Source organism: Octopus sinensis, linkage group LG2 (assembly GCF_006345805.1).
Source record: "Octopus sinensis linkage group LG2, ASM634580v1, whole genome shotgun sequence".
Lineage (NCBI taxonomy): Eukaryota > Metazoa > Mollusca > Cephalopoda > Octopoda > Octopodidae > Octopus > Octopus sinensis.
The window spans coordinates 193,978,543-194,000,516 of NC_042998.1; the positions used below are offsets into that span (position 1 = coordinate 193,978,543).

Genomic DNA, 21,974 nt, shown 5'->3' on the forward strand with positions numbered 1-21,974 from the left:
ATTTATTATCGTTGTCACCTATCTTTCTGTTACAAAAGCAATCAAATTTTCGCTGATTGTATATAATTACAAATTTCATTGAATTATTTTTTTCTAATAAAGTGAAACCAATCAATTCTCTTCCAAATAAAAGAATATTTATTTCAAATATTGAAAACAAACGGAAAACTTAGGAAAATTTTCTAGTTAAAAACATCAGCACATCAAGAATTTCTTGGCTATAAGTTTCTCATATGAAGTGTTAAAAAGTTACATATGTAAGAAAATATTTCTGTTTTACAAAGATATCTCCCTTTTTAAAGTGGCTAATGTTGAGGACACCCACCACCACCACCAATAAAATGGAAAGACACCTAAAGTTTAAGGAAACTAGTGATTGTCTGAATTGGCACAAATTCACACATAAATTTCACAAACTGGAATGCTATACCAAGATAAGAGGGGAATTCTAATGTGTTAAGCTGGAGTCCACATCAAAGAATAAAGACCGTACCAAACACAGAATTCACCACTTCATGCAACACACAAACTTATTCTTTTTTGCAAATTTTATGGAACCCTTTTCTTTTTTTACTGGTCTTGTGGAAGAGGCTATACCTAGAGCTTTTGTAGACCCTAAATGAGACCAGCATGGTTAAATTTCCTCTTGAACAGTTGCAAGAAATGTACAATGTTTTAGAGGACCGACTTTTAGGGGTGAAAGGAGTAGGCTTAGTGTCCACTCTGGAGAGAGAGAGTAAACAGAATATAGATGATGAGAGGAGGAGATAGTCCATATAACAGCATACATTCTTATAAGGTATGTAGATAATAAAATTGAATTCATGTGGTTTTGTGGTTTGAGTGTCACAATATTATAAGATCCATTATAATAAGTTATATTATAATAGGGGGCATTATAATCTATTATAAAAAGCACCATCCGATCGTGGCCGTTTGCCAGCCTCGTCTGGCACCTGTGCCGGTGGCATGTAAAAAGTACCCACTACACTCACGGAGTGGTTGGCGTTAGCAAGGGCATCCAGCTGTAGAAACACTGCCAGATCAGACTGGAGCCTGGTGCAGCCTTCTGGCTTCCCAGACCCCAGTTGAACCATCCAACCCATGCTAGCATGGAAAGCGGACATTCAACAATGATGATGATGATACAAGGCCTGGAATTTGGTTGGGAGGGATTAGTTGATTAAATTAACCTGAGTATTTAACTGGTATTTTATAGTATTGACTCCCAGCAGATGAAAGGTATATTTGACCTCAGTTACATTTGAACACTAAACATAAAGGGCCAGAAGAAATACCTCAGGGAATTTTGTTTAGTATGCTAATGATTATTCTAATCTACTGCATAAGGTACATCATGGAAACAAAAGGAGTTGAGAGAAAATATTTAAAGGGGTCAGTAGCATGGATTAGGATTACAAAATCTGCCAAAGGAGTATAGTTGGATGTATTGAATGCCATTCACGATAAATCCTTTAACTTATAATAATTTCACTCAGATGTAAAAAGAAAAATTAAACTTTAGCAATGATCGTTAGGAACACTAAATGAGGAAGGGAGATAATTTCAAGAAATTAAAAATAATTTCACAGTTGAATTGACATGCTCAGAGAGGAAAAAAACAAGCTTTCCCTCTTTTGCCTTTGAAACAAAAAGCAATTTTGGTTTTGTTTCTCCTAAGCATGTTAAACCTTTTGGTATCATGTTTCTCTTGAAATAAACTGCCATTATTTCAATTAAATTTTTAAATTATTAAGAATTTAATAAAAATAACTTTGTTATTATTAAACTGATTTTTGGGACATAACATGAAAATATTGTGGGAAGTACGAATATAGATTACATTGAAACATGAAGATTGTATCATAGACCTATGCCTCAGGCATTTTGGTAACAAAAGGGTTAATTCAAAAATTATTCTTAATGTTCTGAAATTTTAAGTGCAGTGAGTCAGCACTGGGAAAAATGCTTAATGGCATTTTGTTCATCTTTACGTTCTGAGATCAAATACTGCCATGGTCAACTTTGCCATTCAGAGTCAATAAAATGAGTACCAGTTGAGCACTGGGGTCGATGTAATCAACCTTCTCCCTCCCCCGAATTTGCTGGCCCTGTGTGTTTAGAGTTGCTAAGAATTATTACTAAGTTTTTGTTTATCCTCTCTCTCCGCAGGGCCATCTCCCTGAAGGGATTAGTGATTTGTCTGTTTTCCTACATATTAGGACTTTAGTCTTTGTTACATTAACTCTTAGGCCCTTTGATTCCAGACCTCAGACTTATAAAAGTAATCTAATAATTGATTTTATATATAACAAATTAAGCCATAAATACTTTATGTTTGTTGTCAAATCAATTAAACAGTTATACATGTAGTGATATGAAACCCTGTTCTAAACATTTCTCCACTTTGAATCACAATTGTATTATGGTTATATAGATTTGTACAGTAAGACAGAAAATTTATGTTATTATTGTGTGTAAGATATCCTTATTATACTTATTTGTCTTATGGGCATTAGAGAATTCTATAATATCTATTAGATTAGGTGTTGTAGAGTAAGATAGTTTTACTGTATATTTATTTAAAATGTATTGATATTTGTGGTTTAGGGGAAGTTTCTATTTAATATATTAAAAAATTTTTGGTTATTTTGTTTTAACATTATTTATGTAAGGCATGTTACACCACTTTACATAGATTTTTCTTGTTTTAAAATTAAAAATTTTTCATGAGTATTTATAGTCTTTCACTACCCATATTGGCTTTTCCTGAAGATGCAAAGTTGGAGAATTTGGTTTAAAAAATGTTAGAATGGTTTGTTAATTCATATCTTACCTTGTAGGTTAGATTTACAATTTGTATTAGGTGTGCAGCTGCTCATTTCATCTTTATTTCTAGATTTGACTATATGTTTGCTTTTATTATAGTTTTACCTCTATGTTTGGCTAGGTACTCACACTCAAGATTTATAGATTGGTCATTTTAGTTTTTATTAGTTTAGTTAAATTATTCAGAATATTCATAGATTTATCAGTTTTGTCTCTAAGCATATCAGTGATTTTATCATTTTTATTCTCAGAGCCACCACTCTTTATATTGTTACTATGGTCGTTAGTTTTATCTCTGATTAAATTACCATTAGCTATTCCACTTATTTACTATGTTTAGACAGCTTAGTAAAAAGATTTCATTGCTTTTAAATATGCTTTGCATGTTTATGTGCAGTACATACTTTAAAATTAGAGTTGTTTGTATTACAGGAAGAGATAAATTAAGTCTTACCCATAAAGCCAACTTTCAATAGAGCACCATTATAATATTCCTATATACTTCTATGTTTGAAGAAAGTTTAGATGTTCTAAGGAAAATGTTCTTCATAATATTATATATTGATTTGGGATGATTAGAATTTTTGTTTATGTAGTTAAGATTTTTGCTGGGTTTGTGGAATGGAAAGTACAGGCCACTGTGCAAATTAAAGTCTGAAAATTTACCTTTTTGTAGTTTGAGCTGAACCAGAGTGACAGATTATAGTCTATGCTACAACAGTTAATGTTTTTAACTATTAATAGTGTGTCAACTCAGAAATAGGATCTCCTCTTATTCAATAAAAGGAGTGTGACTAGATCCAGATCAATAACCTGTGCAATGTCAGACGAGCCCATCAAAATACCGAATCATCCTGAGTGTTACAGACTTGTATGTCTCTGTTTAAATCGATTAAACCTTTTGTCTCTGAAATTGTAATATTAATTTCCTCTTTATTAATCTATAAAAATCTATACTATTTAGGAAGAATATGTGATATCCAAGCAAAAAACTATTGATATCAAATTGTATGAAGGGTGTACATTTTTTGTTTCCTAGTGTACTTAACCAATTGAGGAGGATGAATGGCTTTGTATGAAAGTATTTATATATGCATATATATAAAGCACTGTTCAAACGTTGGGCTTCATGGAGGTAGTGACAAGTGATCAACACCTTTGGCGATACACTGTGCTTGAGAAGACCTGTCAAGCCAAGTGAGATCTTAGTTGTGGCCGATGTTAGTGTTTTGTAACTGGCTCCCATGACAGTGGCATGTAAAAAGCTCCCACTACACTCTTGGAGTAGTTGGCCTTAGGAAGGACATCCAACCATAGAAACCATGCCAAATCAGATTGGAACCTGGTGCAGCTGCCCAGCTTACCAGTTTTCAGTCAAACCATCCTGCTGTAGGAAATTTACCACACTAAATTCTATCCAACCCATGTGACCATGTAAAAGAGAAAATTAAAATGATGATGACGATGATGATGATGGTGATATGTGTATGTATGCGTGTATGTGTGTGTGTGTGTGTGTGCAGTAAAATTTCTTATAGGGTTAAACTTCCTAAGCAAGTTTAACTCTACGAGAACTAAACGTTCAATAAAGGATAACTTAGAACCACAAGAATACAAGAGACAAAAGGTTCACTGTCAGGAAGCACATAAAATACATCATCAGCTGCCTAACAAATATCATCATGGTTTCAACACCTTGGCTATGCTATTCAATCTGACAGAGTCAACAGCATTAAGGAGAACATGTGATGAAATGGTGAAAATGACTTCTAGATGTTGAACTTCATAAAGGAGATGGTAAAGGACTGAGATGACTTGTATTGTAACCAACTCCCATGTATTAGGAATGTATTAGTTTGACACTCAGTAACAAGAGAGAGTTTGACGTTTTGAGCATAGCTCTTCTTTGGAAAAGAGAAAGAGAAAAGTCCAAAGAAAGAAAAGAGATTACCATCACCATGTAGAGGTGTACTTGTCTGTTAAGTGATTTCATTTGAGACAGTTTATTTAAACTAAAACAGTTACACTGTGGAACGTACATTAGTCATTAAAAACACGCTGCATTTAAACATTTATTATTTGGTGTCAAAATTTTTGTTGCACCAATTTTAAACCTGGTCACTGACACAATTCTAATGCGATGCAGTAGAATCTTGTCAGTGACCATGCCACAGTTGGTGTGACAAAAATATTGATATCAAATAATGTGTTTTAGTGAAGTTAGCAGCCTTTTGTGCTTTGAATGGCTATATGTGCCTCCCATAGTATCAAAACCAACATCTCCAAAATCTTTTTCCAGATCTTCAGAAAAGCCTTTCATATGCAACATAGCTATCATAACATCTTCAACTTAGCAGAGGAATGAAAGCACACAAGGTCATTTTGTAATCTCCTACACTGATAGGAGGGAGAGGATTGGAAATCTTGTCTGAATTCATGCAACAGAATTAACACTGTCAAGAAGGGAGTGGTAGTATGGAACTAAAGTGGATGATTGACTGGTCGTGCACACACACACACATATATTTATTTGATATATTCTGTTTTTAATTTTATTTGATATATTCTCTCTCACCTCTGCCACTATCTGGCATATACAGGTGCTTACACTTATCAAGTATTCACTCTAAACTTACAGTACCTACTATATATATCATCATCATCATCGTTTAACATCTGTTTTCCATGTTAGCATATGTTGGATGGTTCGACCGGGGTCTGAGAAGCCAGGAGGCTGCACCAGGCTCTAGTCTGATCTGGCAGTGTTTCTACAGCTGGATGCCCTTCCTAGCGCCAACCACTCCGTGAGTGTAGTGGGTGCTTTTTACATGCCAGGCGAGGCTGGCAACGGGCACGATCAGTTGGTGCTTTTCACGTGCCCCTGGCATGGAGGCCAGTCAAGGCGGCACTGGCAACGGCCATGTTCAGATGGATCTTTTTACGTGCCACCGGCACTGGTATCACAACTACAAATTTATAATAAGGGGTACAAGATAGTACCAGTGTTGCTAGAAATAAGAGTCTAAAAATACTCAAATAAGCCACAGTATCACTAGAAAGTTAACAAGCTGACAAAATCAAGGAGTGATTAAAAGGCCAACCTTCAATTGTGGTGGAAATATGCAAATGAATTTGTAGATATACTCACATCATGTGATTTTGAACTCTGAGATAAAACTCTTAATTCACTTCAGTGGGTATTGCTACCTGGGGTTAAATTAATACCCGTTTCATCATGTGAATGAAAAACCCTGGTACTATCTTGTACCCTTGTTTATATATTTATAAATTTTACCATTTTGGTTTTTATGCTTGCTAGCCACCTATACTATTATTATTTATTTATAATAATATCTTTATTTATGTATAATTATCATTTGAATTTGGTGCTAGTCTTTCAACGATTTTAACAAGCATGACGAAGTGGGTGTTAATTTAACCCCAGGCAGTGAGACCCACTAAAGAGAACTAAGAGTAATATCTCAGGGTTCAAAATCATGTGATATGAGTATATCTGAAAATTCATTTGCAGCACGGATTTTTGTCAGTGAACAGGTCGCGGTCTTAAAGCGACGAAAATATTTTGACAAATTAAACTTAAATGTTGAAGTGAATCGAACGGCTTTTGTGTATTTTTTAAATGGCTTACAAACACCTTCCAATCTGCAATTGTTTTCGTTTCAGCACACGATCTCAGATCAAATCACTTGCTATGCAAGTACATCTCCGTAATTCATTTACATATTTCCCCTGCAATGGTAGGTTGGCTTTTTACTTGCTCCTCGATTCTGTCAGCTTGTTAAATTTTCAGTGATATTGTGGCTCATTTGAGTAGTTTTCAACTCAATTTCTAGCAATGCTGGTACTATCTTGTACCCTTGATTACAAATTTATAAATTTACCATTTTGGTTTTTATGGTTGCTAGCTACTTATATTATCATTATTATTATATGTTTGACTTTTGCTTTACATTTGCACAAGCTGGCTCCAAGTCTCACCCAGAGATCTCAAGAGACAACAAGTTGGAAGTTCATGTTGGTGTTATGCCTAGGGTGCCATATATTTGGTTTTGTACTTAGTGTTGTACTAGTGAATGCCTAAAAAAACCATTATTATTGTTGTTGTTATTATTATTATTTATTAATAATAATATATATATATAAATAATAGCTATACAATGAGCAATGCTCAATGTAGCTAATCATCAAGCTGAGATTACCTTGATGATATGAAGGTTATGGTGTTGCTCCAAATTTCCAAGTCAGCTCTACCACAGTGGAACAGTGAACTGAATGGAGAGGCCAGAAATACAAAAAAATTTTAAAAACAAAACAGTTAAGAAGGGAAAGGATGAGATCAAAGTATACAAGTGTGGGAGTGATTTACAGTTGAAGAGTAGCAAGAAATGGTAAAAGAAAGGGAGAAAAGGAAGAAGAGAAAATAATTGCTATAATTAAGGGGAAAATTTGTGGTCATAAACTTTTATCTAAGAGAGGTAACAACAAAAATTGCTGATTACTAGAATCTTATTATCCAAATAAGTAAGGGTGAAGGGGTGGTTTTCACTCTAAAGAAATACAAGGGGCCAGTACAACCAGCATGCCCATTGCTGTTCAAGAATTTGGACCTGGAGATCTCTATTTCCAGTGACTTCGAGGGCCACCTCCCAGTGGTGTTGGGTGTCAACGAAGAGCCCTCGACTACAACAAGATGACCAGATGACCAGAGTTTTTTTTTCTTTTCAAGGTCTGGGGTCTCCTGCCCCTAAGCCCTAGACCATCACCTAATCACCCTTAACAACAACAACAACAACAGTATGCCCACTTGCATCACAGTGTATGCACCCATCCAAATGCATGTTCACACATGCCATTTGTGTGCATGGACCCAATATGTAAACACCCATTCACATGTGAATACCTACAGAAACGTATAAGTCTGCCTAAGGCATACACACACCCATAGGTACACGCACACACACACACACGTACACATATATGCACCTATACATATAATAGGTATATGTACAGTAGATATATATACACCCACCTGCATCTGAGTAGAGAAAAAAATAAGGTGGGGGGGATTTATAAATCAAGGTTGGAAAAGGTGAAAAGAATAAAAGAAATATAAGGTGACAATTAAAGGTTGCACAACCTATCATGAGCATAATCATTGCCTTAGTTGGAATAAGGGTTGGTGGCAGGAAGGGCACCTGGCTGTAAAATAATTCATCAAGACTCTGTCAACCCATGCCAAGTGGAAAAAATGAATTTTAAAAAATGACAATGATTATATATATATATATATATATTATATATATATATATATATATATATATATATATCCTCAAACGTACACACACGCATGTATAAAATATGGATATATCTAAATTTGAAAATTTATCAATTTTCAAGAAAATATTTCCCCATCCACTTAATAAAACCAATAAAAACCAAAAAAATATATTAAACTTAAGCTGCAGCTAATATATTACTGATGTAATATCTTTTTATGCCATTTTGTAAAAAAAAAAAAAATATTTTTTTTCTCAAATAAAAGAAATTTATTTTTTATTTCAGTTCGTTCTTTGCTATACTATTCAAATATCTTATTTCTTCGGCTTTTTTTTGTTTTTTTTTCTACTTTGTATTTATCTTTTTTTTTAAATTTCGGAAATATCAAACTCTCCACTTTTAATATATTATATCATTATGCATGTTTGAAATTAAGCTGACAGTGTTATGTCCCTGTAAGAAGAGTAAAGCTTTTAACAGTAAATCTTTGACGAAGTCAATCTGTGGCAGCAGCACTTGTACTCAAGAGTAGGTAACTCCTGCCTGTCCTCGAGCGACATTTTGGTGCAAGGAGCCATAACCTGTGAACGTACGGCTGTTTACGCCCGTATAAAGAATCACCAATTGTGGCGATCCAAGGTATTTATTCGACCTCACGTATTTTTAATTTGATTTTTAAGCGTCCCCTTTTCGGTTCTGTTGCTGCTGTTTTCCGTGAAAACGCCCGAATTTCGCGTGATGTTCGTAGAAATTTGTCGTCGATCCGTCCAAGTTCTACTACTCCTACCTGCCCAGCGCACCTGTCCCACAATGCTTTGCGTTTATGCGTTAAAAAAAATATTATTTTCTGGTGGCCATCCCTCTTCTTTTCTCATCTATGTCATTTGTTATTTATTTGTTTAACCGATTCGATAGCTGCATTGCATAATTCCACCTCGGTCGGCTCGAAAACCCGTCTACGCCTGACGAGCCGACCCTTTTTTTCATAACGTAATTATTACAATACGTTGAAATTGACTCTTTACCCATGATGCAATGCGCAATGAGTGTTTGATTCTCTCTTTTTCCCCCTTCTTCTCCTCCTCTACCTCCACCTCCTTCGCCACACACACACACACAAGCAAGGCATTGCACTCACTCACGTAGACAACTACTGTTTTTTCTTCGTCGTGGCTCTCTATGCGTGGCGATCACTACCTCTCATCATTTTTACGAACATAGGACAGGGGTTTCTGTTCTGTCCTTTTTTTTTAAAAAAAAAAGGTAGCTAACTGGCTGCCCGGGTTTAAATGTTTTCTGCAATTTATGTATTAAAAGTTTTTGAAGTGGTGAGTAAATTTATCACCCACATTACGAAATATTGATGACATTATATTACTTTAGCAACTGAAAACACACAAAAAAAAAGATCATTATCTCAATAACTATTCGTATGTATGCATGTGTGTGTTTATCTATCTATCTATCTATCTATATATATATATATATATACACACACATATATAAACATATATATATATGGTGTATGTATGTATATTAAGGGCATTAAATGTAAGTATATATATATATATAAGTATATATATTAAATGTAAATATATATATATGTATGCACACACACACACATATATATACTTTAGCAACTGAAAACAAAAAAAAAATATCAAAATCTCAATAACTATTCGTATGTATGCATGTGTGTGTTTATATATATATATCTCTCTCTCTGTATATATATATATATATATCTGTATATATATATATATACATATATATAAACATATGTATATTAGGGGCATTAGATGTAAGTAATGATCAAAAAGGTGTAGTGCAATTAACTAGCTTCTAATGAAATGTACGATTTAATGTGAAAGTTGTTTAGGCCGAGTTGTTTTCTGTTGGAAAACCGTTATACCCCGATGAATACAAACACGCTCTATTTATTTGCCTTGCAGAATTTATTTCTTTTTAGTTGATTTGCTTCTTTACTTCATTTCGCTTATATATATATATTATTACCATTCGTCGTTAATTTAATAAACTTGGTTAAAACGCTTACATATTTACCGACCAGAGCCTCAATATGTTTTATCCGTTTTAACAGTCGAGGAAAGTTGGCGGGTTTTCTGCTATCCTGCTTCCGGCTTTGATCTTTATTACCTTTTTTGTATAATTTCGTTTTATTTCTCATAACTTTTTATCCTTAATTCACTCTAAGAAAAGTGATTTTGATGAGGATTTGCGTATCTTTTACGTTTATTAACAATTGTGGGACAGACAGAATCCTAAAGTTGTTATTTTTTGTGCTTTATAATTTGAATATTAGTCTTACGAGCTGTGGTCTTGTTGTGTGTCATTAGATATATTATGAATAATATTTGAAATTAATTTACTTTTATAATTCAGTTGCTTTTAAAATATATCCTTTTTGAGTTACATGCGATTTCAGTTGAATTCAGTTTATCATTGCATGTACTAATATAATAAAAGCTATTCAAAATTCGTTAGATTCCCTCAACAATTAAAGCCAGCTTTAATTTCAATCTAAGAATGTTTATCATTCTTAGGGAGGCAGTGACGAATTTGTTTTATTTTCGCAAGTAACAAAAAGCAATATATCAAGGATGTATATTATCCTAACAGGAATTTTGTATTTGTTTAGCCACTATCGGGCGCATCTATGATAAAAGCGTTCTAGGCGTGCCCATCTCGTCTATTTGTATACCATACGTGTGTTTTCAGGAAAATTTTGGTTGCAATTTCTAGCACGTTGAGCGATCACTATAGACATTACTAATTAGTTCATCTTTTAGATTTTTCTTCATTTAATATTTTAAATACATATCTATAAATTGAATGCATTTTAAAAATTAGTATGATTGAATGGTGTGCATTAGTGATCCATTTGAATGAACATCTTTCGGCCGTTCAGTGTGTGTGTGTGTATATATAAATATATATATATGTATTTATATATATTATATGGTCTTGTTCCCGAGTATCGAGCTCGGTCTCCTTCACTTATCCATATCTAAAAATCAAGCGTATTACACGCACCACGCTACTTCTCTGTCACGTCAGATTTGGAAATTCAAAATTAAACGGAAACGTTACATTACGATTTTATGTAATAATTTTGATATTTAGTTTTTAATGTTTGTGATATTACATTTTGTGAATTGATTTTAGGTTCAGGGGAGGTAATGAGACATTGTTTGGAGTCCTCCAGTATTCGATCTTATACTTAGTTTATTGATATTTGATTTGATTAATTTATATACTATCGTTGTTTTTCAGCTGATTTTTTTTAATGTCTTAAAAAAACAATTAAAAAAGGGGCGAAAACAAGCTTTTCATTAATATGTACATCAAGCTAGCTACAAGCGTGATGTTAGATTAACTGCCAAGCTATGACCTAAATACGTTTTCTTTTTATTAGCTCGGGCCAACCTAAAGCGGAATAGAATGTTTACTAGCAATCCACTCATTTAATATCCTCAAAATAGTTACGTGATGGCCTCTACATGATCACTCGACTTGCTCGAAACAGCAGATCAGTCTTTTCTCATCTCACGCTGTCGCCTCGGGAAAGGAAGCGACTCATTATAATTTACTCCAATAATATAAATGTATTTATACACTTCAAATGCAAACGGAATATATTTTATATTTAAAAAAAAAAAAAAGTTCTTAATTCTCTAACCTTAATCAGTTTCTGTTTTTAAAAGGAGTTTCTTTTTTTTTAAATTTTTATTTCGTAAGTTAAAAAAAATATTTTTTGTAAATTCTGAATCTTTAACGTCAAAACATACCGCAGCCCATTAAAAAAAAAAGGTTCGGTTTTGACGAGAAGGCCTTTAATCATAGCTCAACCAGTCCCGAAGTATCCCAAGGAATGTTTAATCCGAGATCCTAGATTTCAAACAAAACAGTAATTAAACTATAATCATCAGCATTTAAATATTTTTGAAGCCGGATTTTTAACAGTCCCATCTTATAACTTTTATACTCTTTGTTTTATTAAGCTGATGATTACTCAGGGAATATGCAACTGCCGTTTTATATATATATATATATATATATATATAATGGAATCCCTGTCGAAGACGGCTTGAGTGTTCAGTTTTTGCTGAAGGACCTGCACAAAACGATTTGTTTATAGTGATCAAGTGTATGTGCTATCACTCTCCACCCAACGAATCGGCGTTACCTGCACAGGTGTTCCGAGTGTCAGGTGTCTAAATGATCACAGAGGATCGTGAACTGCAGTGTTTTCCTCAAGAACACAATGCGTCACTCGGTCTAGGAATCGAACACACGGTCTTAGCGCTCATGACTGCAACACCCTAGCCACTAAGCGACGCGCCTACAACATTTGAAATGTATATCATATGTCTTGTTTACATGTGAAAGCGTTAGATGTTTTACTTCCTGAAAATTTGAAATGTTTTGTCATTTAAAAACTTTCGAAGGGAAGGGGGTGGTATTTAGTCAATACTATCGACCTCGAAATGATGTAGGTAAACTTGATCTCAGTAGAATTTGAACTCAGAACATAAAGACATAAGAGCTAGAACAAATACCACAAGGCATTTTTTCTCGGCGCTCTAGCGATTCTACAAACTATCATCAAACTTTACTTTTTCCTCAAGTAAAGTAATATTTTCCTAAGACCAGACGGGTTTTCTCAGAAGATTTAAAACAAAGGACACTGTTTGCATGATAGTGATGCAGGTTCTGTCTACCAATGCACTCACACGACTTTAGTCATCCTGGGACTATAGTAGAAGATACTTGCCCAAGGTACCACACAGTGGGTCTGAACCTAGATCCCATGTGTTGGGAAGCAAATATGCCACATAGCCATGCCTCTTCCTAATAGTAATAATAATAATAATTATTATTATCGTCATCCTTTCTACTATAGGCACAAGTCCTGAAATTTTTTAAGGGAGGGAGCTAGTTAAGTTCATCAACCCCAGTGCCCAACTGGTGCTCATTTCATTGACCCCCATAAGGATGAAAGGTAAAGTTGACCTTGGCAGAATTTGAACTCTGATCACAAAGAGATGAAATGCTGCTATGGATTTGGTCCAGTATGGTAATGATTCTACCTGCTCACCACCTTAATAATTATAATAATAATAATAATAATAGTAGTATTTATTATAAGGTATGACATTGTGATTACATTGATCTGCAGTTGGCTTCTGCAACCCAAACATCAATTATTATGACTACTTCTGAGATAGTTCTAATAACAGTGGCATGAATTGATTATGGATACTGCTTAAGTTAATATCAATTATCTGTGAAAGCTGTGTAAACAGTGACTTAAATCAATCAAGCTGTTGGTGAAACAGTGGCTGGTGTGAATTATATATATCTCAAATGTAAGTATTGCTTAGATCGTGGGCCAAACATCAACACTATGTGACCTCGGGTCAGCCTCGATCTAACAGATTTAAAATATCTTAACCATAACCATCTTAGTCTTAGGGGTATGTATATAGGACTATAATGTCTAATGTGCTCTTTTCCTATTTAAGTCGGTAGAGTGTCTTCTCTTGAGTGTTTTTAGCATTGGTTATCCTTAGTCAGATCTCCTGCCTAAGGATAACCAATGTTGGAGACCCTGAAAAGAGTCATGGCATTGCTCTTTCACTTCTGACTAAGCAGTGAAGAAGTAGTTGAGTAACCATGTAGAGACCCCTTCCATAATATTATTTAAGTTACAGCATCTGTCGGTTGTAGTAAGGATGTGTTTCAATATAAACTTTATGCTAATAAAATTATCAATGTTTATAACATGCATTGCCATGCTGACATGGGTTGCACATGGATACCTGGTAGCATATTGTCATTGTCTTTAAACTTGTTATGCTTGTTTTCATTACTAGTGTAGTGGAAGTAGTAGCAGATTATTTAGGTAGTTAAGTATCAGTTATCTTTCTTTGATATATTTCAGTTTTGTGTAATCTCTGCTGTCCCTCTGTAGTGTGGAGAAATATTAGTCTCTGAAAATGATGTAATCTATACCTTTTGTAAAGGAGATTTAACAGTTGTTGTTATCTGTAGATCATCTCTGATTGAGCAGTCTTGGGTTTCAATGGCTTTCTAACTGTGACCATTTCCATCTTTTTGTATCATTAGAACTACACTGGCCTTTAGGGGAATAGTACTCAATTTTTTTTTAATTGTCGCATATCTTACAACATAACAAAAGTATTTTGAAGCATTGTACATAGAGTAAAAAGAATATAATTTTAACTGATAAATGTAAAAAGTTTAAACTACAGAATATAAACAAACTTCTTGATTTAATAAATGTAACTATTTAGAATTTCAGTTTGTATTTTTCACATTTTTTAAGAATATGATTCTATTTATTTGTGGTTTATTATTTTGAAGAAGCCATTGCACTAGTGTGTGTTTGAGGAATTTGGTTGTTATTTGTAACAGGCCTACATAGAAGCTCCATTTCTTGCTCAATGAATTAAATAGTTGAATGATCGTGTGGCAACATTTCAAATGTTTAAATTAGCGTTTCTCAACTGGGGTTCCCTGGAACCCTATGATTCCGCAAAAGGTTCCATGGGAAAGAGTGAGGTAAGCTAATGCTAATTTCACGATCGTAATATTACTAAACATGCACAACGTATTGGTTATTGTAATATTGTAATATAGACATCATCCTATCTAACCTTTTAAGTTATCAAAAAAATATAACAAATATATGATACTTACCACATGAACTGTAATGAAAAAATATGAGAAAGATATGGTATATAATTTTTTTGTGCAAGGGTTCCTTGAGATATGTAATTTATTTTAAGGGTTACGCAAGGGTAAAAAGGTGGAGAAACACTGGTTTAAATGTTTAGATTTGTAAAGCGTGCAGTCAACTAAAGCTGTTTGATTTTGTCAGACGTTAATAGAAAATCTTTTGGTAGAAGCTCAATGAACATTGTGCCTCAAGTCATATTAATTTCTCAATGACAGAATAAAATTTGCTGAATATATGAGTAAATTGTATGAAGACAGCTGCAAGTAAGTTCCCATAAAAATGGTAGATCACCAAGAAGTAAGGGTTAGTATTGTAGACCTGATATCTCTATATATAAATGGCAAAATGTCTGCGTGTGTGTCCTTTATATAAATCCACAATTTTTCAGTTAGAGGGCTCGCACTTGCTATGGTCATTCAAAACCGTCCAAGGGTGGTCGTGCACATCTTTACATTTCCCCAGTCACCCCGCAAAGCCATTAAAAAAATCAATAGAAGTGACTTTTTTGTGAATTTTCTATTCAAAACCCAATCAAAATGCCCGAAACTTGATACGCCAATTGAATGCCTGCTAGCTGTATGTGATTGGTCGGAGATTTGGACAGTACTCGCGTGTAAGTGCGCATGCACACAGCTGTATATAAGCATGCACTAGCATGGTCATAGTGCTAGTATTTAATAAAAGTAAACAGAAAGTTCTATTATTTCTACGTTGAACTTGTTTTAATCTCAGCTAATTTGTGTAACATTGAAGAGTGAATGTTATTTTACAATAGTTCACCAATGCCATCATGCATTACTTAAATTGTTTAAATTTTAATATGGAATTGTATTTTAAAACACATCACATTAGTTAATTGGCATTTGTCTGCATGAAAATGTTAAATGTGCTTTATAAGAATGTTGACAATTATCCTACAATATTAGAAATATACTTCCTAATGTAACAAACTAACAAAGGAACCTTTACATGGTTGTGTGACCTGCTAGATTGTATCCAAATCTCTAAGAAAAAATAATTAATAAAAGGGAAGGACATATTAGATAGTTAAGGCCTACATCTATTATGTGTGCAAAAGATAATTCTGCAATCATATACTTTTGACCATCGATAGAGTTGATAAGGGTTGATCTGAGGCTCAAGAAGAAAAATTTATATAGACATGTTCTGGCATGTTTGTGTATGTGTATACACACACATAGCCTAGTAGCTAGGGTGTTTAGCTCACAGTTATATAGTCATGGGTTCAATTTCTGCACAAGGTGGTGCATTATGTCCTTGAGCAAGGCACTTCATTTCATGTTGCTTCAGTCTACTCAGTTGAAAATGAGTACCAGCTGACTACTGGTGCAGTCCTGTCTCCCTGCAACTGTCGCATTCTCAATGTTATACTGGGTCATGGATGGGAGGTCTCCGAGTGTGCCCGTGTCTGCTTGTGACTACATAGGCATCTAAAACTATTAGTGGAAGCATGATACAAGCTAACAGGTTATATTCGCTTGTGAGTGATGGCTAAAGTTTTCATATGCATGCATGTATATGGGCTTCCTATGGTTTCTATCAACCACATAACCCATGGGTATCTTTAGCATAATCCACTCTATTGCAAGTATTCAAGGCAGACTTCCAGGTTGAGGAGAATTTCTTCCTACAAGTCTTAGACACCCTAAAATTTGGTTAAAAGAAACTGTGCAGAAGCCCATTGTTTCTGTGTGTTTATATCTTTTAGCAGAGGCTGTAGTAAACACCAGTGAAAACTATGTTCTTTGAACAAGGAGGGTCCTTAGTAGTGAATTAGAGATATTTCGTTGTCACCCTTCCTGCTGGAAATGCAATAATCCAGTGATATAAAATGTGAAAAAATAAAAATCTCAAAAAAACTTTTGTGTAACCACCAATTCCTCATTGTAATTTTATGTTAATTTATAGGAAGTGAGTAAAGAATTACTGTCAGTACCTATTGTAAACACTAAAATTTTAAATTTATATAGTTGATTCATCATCATCGTTTAACGTCCGCTTTCCATGCTAGCATGGGTTGGACGATTTTGACTGAGGGCTGGCGAACCAGATGGCTGCACCAGGCTCCAATCTTGATCTGGCAGAGTTTCTACAGCTGGGTGCCCTTCCTAACGCCAACCACTCCGAGAGTGTAGTGGGTGCTTTTAAAGTGCCACCGGCACGAGGGCCAGTCAGGCAGTACTGGCAATGACCTCGCTTGAATCTTTTTTACACGTACCACCGGCACAGGTGCCAGTAAGGCGATGTTGGTAATGATCACACTCAAATGGTGCCCTTTTGTGTGCCACAGCACGGGGGCCAGTCTTTATTAAAACTATGTATAGTAAATTTAGAGCAAATTCAGCCACATTTGTCTAGATACAGGAAATAATTTGTGAGTTAAAGTTTTATTTAGGAAAATGATCGCCTTCATTGACACTGGTAAGAAATAGACGTGGAAGTGTTGCTAGAATATGCAAACTATTTAGGAATTAGAAGTTGTTAGCGGAATATCAGAGGGAATTGATAGGGATATTAGGTCAGACCAACAAGAGTACATCTCTATGGTCACAAAATCTCCTAGTAATAACAGCCAAGTCTGTAAACCACATCTTGCTATCTTCAAGAAGGATACATCGAACTAACAAAAACTTCTACTGGCTAAGTTGATCTACTAGAAACAACACCTTATCTTGTCTTGTTAAGAAAATTAAAGGCATAGATACATTGAACGATGTAGTTTTTGACATACAAAGTAAAAACAGGGAGAAGGGCATGGCTGGAACCTCATTGATCATAGGTCTGCTTATTCTGGACAAGCCTAGGGCTAAATGACAACAGTATAAAGATTAGATTATAGGGCAATTAAAAGTGTACAAACAAAAGATACTGCATGTTGAGAGATAATTTCTGAGATGCTGTATGTATCAGGTTTGATTGTTATTACAGTAGCTGTTCACTTAGCTAATCAGGCTCTGCTGAATGCTGTCAGTGGAAATTAATGAGGTAGCAGATATTAAAAACATAATGAGGGAACACTTATGCAGTCACTCCACTTGCTAGAAATAGGCAGCAAAATTACATTGTAGTTAGTTTTTGGAGTCTTAACCCTTTATTACCGTATTTGTTTTGAGATGCTCTGTGTTTCTTTCAATTGTTTTAAATATAACAGAGAATTTAGTAAAATAAATTAGTTACCATTAAGCTAGTGATAGGAACATAAATTGTGACTAAGGTTTGGTGGAAGATTTTAATTCAAAACTTAAGAAAACAAGACATTTGTACTAGAGAGCCAGTGGCGGTTTTGGCCAGGTTGGTAATGAAAGGGTTAAATGACTAGAGCACATTAGAGAGTATTATTGTGGATACTTCTAAATAAATGGCTTGTTGTAGCTAGAATACCTTTCACCATACTGTTCGGTATGGTTGATATGTGGCTAAGCAACAATGGGAAAGATGAAGATTCATTAAATAATGGATTGACTTGTATGCATTTGTTAGAAATTTCGGATCTTTTCGGTTTGAATGGCAGTTTTTTAAAATAATTTCCACATAACTAAACACTTTTAAACTTCGTATACTGGTAGAATGTGTTTATAAAACATCTTTTTCTCTTGGCTTTATTGAGAAAATTCTATAATTTGTAAGATATTTGTTGTTTTTTTTTTTTCAATTTCTGCAATTTCAACCAATCAATGACGTCTATTGAGGTGAAAACATTCTGTGCCGTATGAATATGTCCCTCGTTTAAGAAACAGATTGGGTTTATTTACATTTGTGAAGAAAAAAAGATACCCTTCCCCCACCCCTAACCCTAACTCTAACCCTAACCCTAAAACAGATTGAAATGCAATAGATCGATACTAGGGTCATAATTATGGGTGACAATTTCATATGACACTGCTAGAAAAAACTGCTGGTTAAACTGAAAGGACCTGAAATTTCAATTGTTAGGTGAACAAAGTTGGTTTGGACAAATAACTGTCCGAGTAGTGAACCATAGATGCTATGTTTGTGTGTGTATCTCTTTCATCATCTACACTATTAAGTTACATTTGTCAACCCAAAGAAAGTTTTTAACAGTTCCATGCTCTGTAATTTGATAATCAATGAGAAATCTAAATGCTGATGAATTCATCATCATCATCATCATTGTTTAACGTCCGCTTTCCATGCTAGCATGGGTTGGACGGTTCGACTGGGGTCTGGGAAGCCAGGAGGTTGCACCAGGCCCAGTCTGATCTGGCAGTGTTTCTACATCTGGATGCCCTTCCTAACGCCAACCACTCTGTGAGTTATAGTAACTATTCAGGGATGTGTATGAAGCTAAATTTTGGTTAAGAATGGATAACAAATTTAATATATAAGTCGTATGTGTTTCTTGGCCACCTTCTTTCAATTTCAACTTAGATTTGGCATTTAGAAGAGTGGATTTGAGTTAAAAGACCTGAAAATATGTAAATACCAGTTAGTAACTGGGTCAGCTTGAGTCAATACCATTTAGAAAAGTGGCTTGGATAGAAAAAAACTGAAGTGTGTTGTTTAAAAACAATGTGAATACAGATGGTACAACAGGATCTCTTAGCAGACTAAACAAGGACCAGAATTTTGCATACAACTAGATGTACTAGAGTAGCTAGCAACAAATTATTAACTTTGTGAGTTCTAAGGACTGTTCAAATGCTTCATTCCAAATAGTTGTGTAATAGTTTTGAAGTGATAGCTAAATTTTGTTATCTTGAAAGAAGTTTGGAAAAGTGCCATCCATGTTGGTAGCAGGGTTTTCTCTCCATCCAAAAAAATAAGACTGAATCATCTGTGAGAATGTGACAGTGTGATAAAGCAACTCTGAAATTACTGATAATGTATGAGTCGTTATTATTGCTTAAGAAGTGAAGAAAGTAGATGGTGTCATAGGCAGAGATGGGAATATTAGCATGCTGGGTAAAATGCTTCGCAGTATTTCATCTGTCTTTACGTTCTGAGTTCAAATTCCGCTGAGGTCGACTTTGCCTTTCATCCTTTCGGGGTCGATAAATTAAGTACCAGTTATGCACTGGGGTCGATATAATCGACTTAATCTGTTTGTCTGTTCTTGTTTGTCCTCTCTCTTTTTAGCCCCTTGTGGGTAGTAAAGAAATAGGTATTTCATCTGCCTTTACGTTCTGAGTTCAAATTCCGCCTAGGTTGACTTTGCTTTCATCCTTTCAGGGTTGATAAATTAAGTACCAGTTGCATACTGAGGTCTATTTAATCGATTGGCCCACCCTCCCCCAAAATTTTGGTCCTTGTGCCTTGAATAGAAAAGAATATTTTTGTGACTTCATACCAATCAGCCAGGTGGCGCTTCCTTCAATACAAGCTATGTATATATGTAGCAGTAACCCTGACTCAACAGGAGTGGAAACAATTACTCTGTTGTGATTTTCACCTGAACTCCGAAAAGGATTAGTCGTTCTTTGGAGTTGAAGTGTTTTCTAGCTCAGGAAAGTAAGGCTAGCCTTTGTGATACAGTCTTTGCTATGTTGCAAGAATGGGCATGAAATATGATAACAGGGTTCAATAAACGTTAGCAATAAGAATATGGCTTTAAAAAATCACTAGAGATATGTGCTCAAGATTTTCCTTACTGTATTTCATATTTCGAATGTTGAGGGCAGATGTTAGAATGGATAGAACATTGGACAAAATGTTGCATTTAATTACACTCTTTAGTGCTGGTGCCGTGATTAAACACGCACTACTAGAGAGTAATAACTCTGAATTTGTGCTGACACAGACCATGATAGGCTGTCCTCTCATTGTGGATATATGGCGATCATGTTGGTAAAGGATGGTGGTAATTTAACCTGATGTTAACTTTGCCTTTTATTCCTTTGAAATAAGTAACTCCCAAGTATGAGGGTCACTTTAATTGATTATACTTTCTCCCAATATTTTCAAAAAGTTCTGTTTGTGAACTCCTTCCATCCCTTTTTTTTTTATTGTCATTACTGCATTCTTAATGATTTCTTTCTGTGGTGGGTTGGGTTAGGGGTTTGTAAAAAAGTGTGCTGTGTTTGATTTAATTAACTTCAATACACCACTGGTGCTTATTGTATCAACCTGGGAGTGATAAAATAACTTAACTTCTGGATTTAAAAAAAAAAAAGAATATAGCTGTAGGAGTGGCTGTGTGGTAAGTAGCCTGTTTACCAACCACATGGTTACGGGTTCAGTCCCACTGCGTGGCACCTTGGGCAAGTGTCTTCTGCTATAGCCTCGGGCCGACCAAAGCCTTGTGAGTGGATTTGGTAGACGGAAACTGAAAGAAGCCTGTCGTATATATGTGTGCATGTTTATATGTTTGTGTTTGCCCCCCCCCGCCCCCAATATCGCTTGACAACCGATGCTGGTGTGTTTACGTCCCCGTAACTTAGCGGTTCGGCAAAAGAGACCGATAGAATAAGTACTAGGCTTACAAAGAGTAAGTCCCGGGGTCGATTTGATCAACTAAAGGCGGTGCTCCAGCATGGCCGCAGTCAAATGACTGAAACAAGTAAAAGAGTAAAGAGTATAAGAGAAGAAAGACAACTAATTTATCCTGAAAAATTTAGTTGAGTACTCTACCATTTATTTATATCACACCAAGAGGAATAAGAATAAAAGAATAAATAATTACTTTTGAGTGAGTTACGGAACTTAAACATTTAAAATGTAGTCTTCAATAGGTTAGACTGCGACTCCAAGCAACATTCAGTCATATAAGGCAGCACTGAGTGTCAATTCATTCCTCTGATGTTGAAGTAATTTATTTGATTCATTTATAATCTCTGATATCACTCGACGTATTAGAAGGGAGATAATTCTATCTTTCACATGAAGAACTTAAAATATTTAATATGTGGAAACACTCCGTCGGTTACGACGACGAGGGTTCCGGTTGATCCGAATCAACGGAACAGCCTACTCGTGAAATTAACGTGTAAGTGGCTGAGCACTCCACAGACACGTGTAACCCATAACGTAGTTCTCGGGGATATTCAGCGTGACACAGAGAGTGACAAGGCCGGTCCTTTGAAAT

At 35.0% G+C, this 21,974-nt stretch overlaps 1 protein-coding gene across 2 annotated transcripts in view; it reads left to right on the plus strand.

The window, feature by feature from the left end:
• The first annotated feature begins 8,647 nt into the window (after nucleotides 1-8,647).
• LOC115228118 overlaps nucleotides 8,648-21,974 on the plus strand; it is a 31,616-nt gene continuing 18,289 nt past the window's right edge. Inside the window, exon 1 of one of the 2 annotated variants that reach the window (XM_036500610.1) lies at nucleotides 8,648-8,766. The gene's annotated coding sequence lies outside the window, so the exon portion shown is untranslated. The remainder of the gene's footprint in view (nucleotides 8,767-21,974) is intronic. The other variant, XM_029798781.2, reaches the window with a different exon arrangement.